This window comes from Chrysochloris asiatica, unplaced genomic scaffold, assembly GCF_000296735.1.
Source record: "Chrysochloris asiatica unplaced genomic scaffold, ChrAsi1.0 scaffold00212, whole genome shotgun sequence".
Taxonomy (NCBI): domain Eukaryota; kingdom Metazoa; phylum Chordata; class Mammalia; order Afrosoricida; family Chrysochloridae; genus Chrysochloris; species Chrysochloris asiatica.
Window position 1 is genome coordinate 3212322 of NW_006408730.1, and position 5073 is coordinate 3217394.

Sequence of the window (5073 nt, forward strand, 5' to 3'; positions counted from 1 at the left end):
GGTCAGTGCGAATTCCTCAGTCTTACCAGTCATTGAGACTCATTGCAGCATGGCAATGGCTCTGTCTTAAGTAGCCGAGGTTCCACGTGATCCTTACCCGTCTCTGGCCACACATCCAGCATAAACAGCTGCCATCCAAGGAAGATGGGGAGGGAGGAGATCAGCTGGGGTCATCTCATGTTTTGAACAAAAAAAGGTATTATCAGTTCATGAAGGAAATAATGTAATTCATACACTACTCTTTGGGGTACAAGGACATGAGGGAAATGAAGGCTTCAGAAGATATCAATGTTGTTGTTGTTGTTGTTGTTGTTGTTGTTGTTAGGTGCCATCAAGTCAGCACTGACCTTATGCACAGCAGAATGAAACATTGTACGATCCTGGGCCAACCTCACCACTGTTGCCACGCTTGAGTCCATCAATGCTGCCACTTGGCCAATCCATCTCATTGGGGGTCTTCCTTTTTATCTCTGACCCTCTACCTTACCAAACATGACTGGTCCCTCCTGACAATATGTTAGAAGTATGAGAGGCGAAGTTTGGCCATCCTGGCCTCCAAGAAGCACCCTGGTTGCCATCTTGGCCTGTAAGGAGCACTCTGGCTGCACTTCTTCCAAAATGGATCTGTTGGTTCTTTTGGCAGCCCACGGCACTTTCAAGATTCTCCTCCAACACCATAACTCAAAGGCATCAATTCTTCTACGGTCTTCCTTATTCACTGTCCAGCTTTCGCATGCATATGACGTTATTGAAAATACCATGGCTTGGGACAGGCGCACCTTAGTCCTCAAGCTGACATCTTTGCTCTTCAACACTTTATAAAGGTCTTGCACAGCAGATTTGACTAATGCAATACGATGTTTGATTTCTTGACTGCTGCTTCTATTAGTGTTGATAGTTGATCCAAGAAGAAAGAAGTCCTTGACAACTTCAATCTTTTCTCCATTGATAAGAATGTTGTTTATAGGTCCAGTGGTGAGGATTTTATCAATGCATCATGCCATATATCATCATGGGAGAATATTACTTAATGTTAATAATAAAAATTAGCTGTTTTGTTTTATTTTAAAAAAATTTTTATTGTAAATTGAGTGATGGTTCACAGAGAAGATCATCGGTTTTACATTCAAATAGTCACATACTTCTTTTCACCTCAGTGACTCCAATCCCCTCCATGCAACAACAGTTATCCCACTTCCACCTGATAGTTCCTTTATTCATCCCACCCTCCTGCCCATCCCTTCTCAACTTTGTCGTCAGGTAAATGTTGGCCTTCTTATCTTGAATTATTGACCATTCCAGGATGGGCATACCTTACTAGTGTTGCTATCCCCATTATATAACTATCTACTGCTTGGCTGAAAATTGGATCACAAGCGTAAGTTCCATTCCAGACCTGAAGGTGGTCGAGGGCCTTAGTTTCAGGTTTCTCCAGTCTTTCTCTGACCAGTAAGCCTGTTATTTTTATTTTTTTTTTTTTAAATAATTTGAAGTTTTGTTTCACATTTTCTGCCACTCTATCCAGAACATTCTAAAGTGATCCTTTTTAGAGCAATTGTTAGTGGTATCTGGGCACCATCTAGTTCTTCCGGTCTTAGAGTCATGGCAATTGATGACTGTTCCAAGGGTCTATTAGAGTAGTTGATTAATGTCATTTTTTTTTTTTTAATTACCTATTGTTGGGTGACAAACAACCCCAAAAGATTCTGGTTCATAAATTTGTAATTTGGAATAGACTCAGTGAGGCATTCATGAGTGTCCACTTCCTTTCTTGACACAATAACTGGTCATAATATTTTACATCTAAACTGGATATTTTGAGTGAAAAATAATATCCTTAATAATTGAATCAAATCAGGACTATATTTTGCTAACTGGACATATATTCAGCTCTATCTATATGGGATCACTGAAAATTGGGCCGGTTTTATAAGTTCAAAAATGTTGATTTTCAGTTAGCTCAGTTTTCCCTTGTTATAAGAATGAGTGGCAACTACCTAGCACTTTATATGTGGGAGCTGAAAATGGAAGTTTGGGACTGAGATTTAAACCTATATCTGTCTAAATTGAAATTTCACTTTCTATTTTTGCTTTTCTTATGCAATGCTTTATCATTTTAAAGGGGAAAATATTATCATTAATAAAACTGCTTTTCCTAGTTCTAAAAATATGTCATATGGCATATCTTCATATTTCTGTTTTTCCTATCTGGGCTGATCCGTAGCTACATGAAATAAAAGGTGGAGCTAGGTGTGCTTGGACTAAAATGAACAAAGAGTGGCTGATCTTAACATCACAGTTAAAATGTGTTCACTTGCAACCTTTAGTTTCACATAGCTCTAGTAAACACATCTGACAGAGGCAAATAGTCAAGTACTTAAAAGGAAAGGTGAGTGGTGTGAACTGAAAGAAAATTGAGAGCAGGTAGAACAGGGCTGACCATTTAAATGGGTCATTAAGGAAAGACACAATTTGCCTGTATTACTCCCTGGAGAATTCATTGGTGTGGGTTTATGAACTCTGGGAGATGGGCCAAGTCAGGCCTAATGATATTTAGTTTAGCACAGCAATTTAAATGCCTAACCTTTCTTCAGTTCTTCGTTTTCTTTCTTTTCTCGCTCTGATATTTTTTTTTCTTTCTCTTTTTAATTTTGCAATGAGCAAAATCTTTATTCTTTGACCTTTCTATTTATATGTGTTAAATGTTTTAATCAGCCATCATTTCTGTATCTTTGCTGCAAAATTAAGAATGAGAATCTCCTCACCAGTATGCTGTGAAATACAAAGATGCAAATGGTATATTTTTTAAAGAAAAACATGCTGAAACAGATACAAATTCACAATTATTTCAGCTTGCTTGTCCTCTGAGTTTTGGTGACTGATTCCTCTATAAAAACATTTCAGAAAACATGAGAGGAGTAGATGGCAGGCCCTCGACATTGTAAAGGGGCAGTGTTGTTCCTCTCCTCAAGTGTTACCCCTCATTTGTTTTCTCCTTGTGAGGGTTGAACTATGCATCTTCAAAAAGTGCTCAAGTTCCAACGCCTGGTACTGGTGAATGTGACCTCATTTATCAACAGAATCTTTGCAGATGTAATTAGTTAAGATGCGAGTTTATAATGGATTAGGTTGGAGCCTAATCCAATGTAACTGGTGGTCTTACAAGAAGAGGAAGTCTAGACACAGACACACAGCAGATGGTTATGTGACTACAGAGGCAGGAACACTAAAGATTGTCCACACTAAATCCAAGGAACACTAAAGATTGTCCACAACCACTATAAAGTAGGAAGAAGCAAGTAAAGATCCTACCCCAGTGCCTTCAGTAAGTGTATGCACTTATCAATCCTTTGGTTTGGTACTTCTTGTCTCCAAAACTGTAAGAGAGTAAATTACTATTGCTATAAACCATCAAGTTTGTGGTACATTTTAAGAGATGTATACATTCCTCAACCAACACTTGTTTTACCATGGTTTCTTCTTTATCCAAGATGGCAGCTGAGAATTGCTTTGCTTTTCAATGCTATTGTACAAAGTGGTACATACATAATTTGTCTTGGTGTGGTACTATAGGATAATGCTCTGAACTGCAATGTCGGTTTGAACTGCAAGGCTGATGATTCAAGTCACCAGCTGCTCCTCAGAAACCCTATACAGGGTCATTGTGAGTTAGAACTAACTCAACAGCACTTAACAACAACAATAATATTATAGTACAATAATTCTTAATGCTGTTCTTTCACAGATCCCACTGAGAAACTGATGTAATCTTGGGAATCTCTTCACCGAAAAAAAAATGCATAGACAATTATTTTTCACATATAGTCATTTTAACAGGTTTACAGATCCCCCAAACAGCAAAATGAAGAGTTCTAGCCTTCAATTTAGGAATGTTCGACATGTCTTTAAATCTTATTGATCGCTTTTTGAATGTGACATGGAAACAGACCATCTTCTGCAAGAAATGCTGCATACCAGGTCTGCTCTATTCTAAGAAAGGAGTCTTGGTATGGTGCTGTAGGATAAGCACTGGACTGCTAACCAAAAGGTGGAAAGCTCAATCCACAAGCCGCTCCCTGGAAGTCCTGTGGTGTTGTTGTTAAGTGCCACAGAGTCAGTTCTGACTCATAGTGACTCTTGATAGTGTTTTCAAGGAGCAGCTGGTGGGTTTGAACTGTTGATCTTGTGGTTTGCAGTCCCATGCTGATTCTACAGTGCTACTCCAGGAGTCCTAGAAACCCTATTGTTGATGTAATTAAGTGCCATGGAGTCATTTTCAACTCATTGAGTAGGGTTCCTGAGAGTGGCTGCTGAGTGTAAACCACTGACATTGTGGTTCAAACCAATCTTGAGATTGAGTGCTTACCCTCTGGTGCCACGTCACACCAGGTCTCAGGAAACCCTATGCTGTTGTTGGTAAGTGCCATCGAATCATTTTCAACCCATAGCAACACTGTACAGAGTTTCTAAGGAGCAGCTGGTGACCTTGAACCACAGAACTTGTAGTTCAAACCACTTTGCAGTTCAGGCCATTAACCCACAGCGTCACACCAGGAAACCCTATGGTGGTGGTGGTGGTGGTGTGCCGTGAAGTTGGTTCCAACTCATAGTTGTATAGGGTTTCTGAAGCTGTAAATCTTTATGGTAGCAGAAAGCCTCATCTTTCTCCAGTGAAACAGCTGGTAGTTTTGAACTGCTGACCTTAGGTTAGCAACACGATTCGTTACTACTATGCTACCAGAGCTCCTTGTTGTTGTTGTCAAGTGCCATCGAGTCAATTCTGACCCATAGTGTCCCTGTGTGGGGTTTCCAAGGAGCAGCTGGTGAGCTTGAACCGCCAACCTTGCAGTTCAAATGGCTTTGGAGTCTGGCACATTAACCCACAGAGCCACACCAGGACTCCAGAGCTCCTTAGGAAGCCCTATAAAGGGTCACTCACTCATCTCTGCCAGGAAATTTGGAAGACAACTGTCTGGCCGACTGATTGGAAGAGATCAATGTTTATGCCCATTCCAAAGAGAGGTGACCCAACGGAATGCGGAAATCACCCGACAATCTCTTTGATATCTCAAG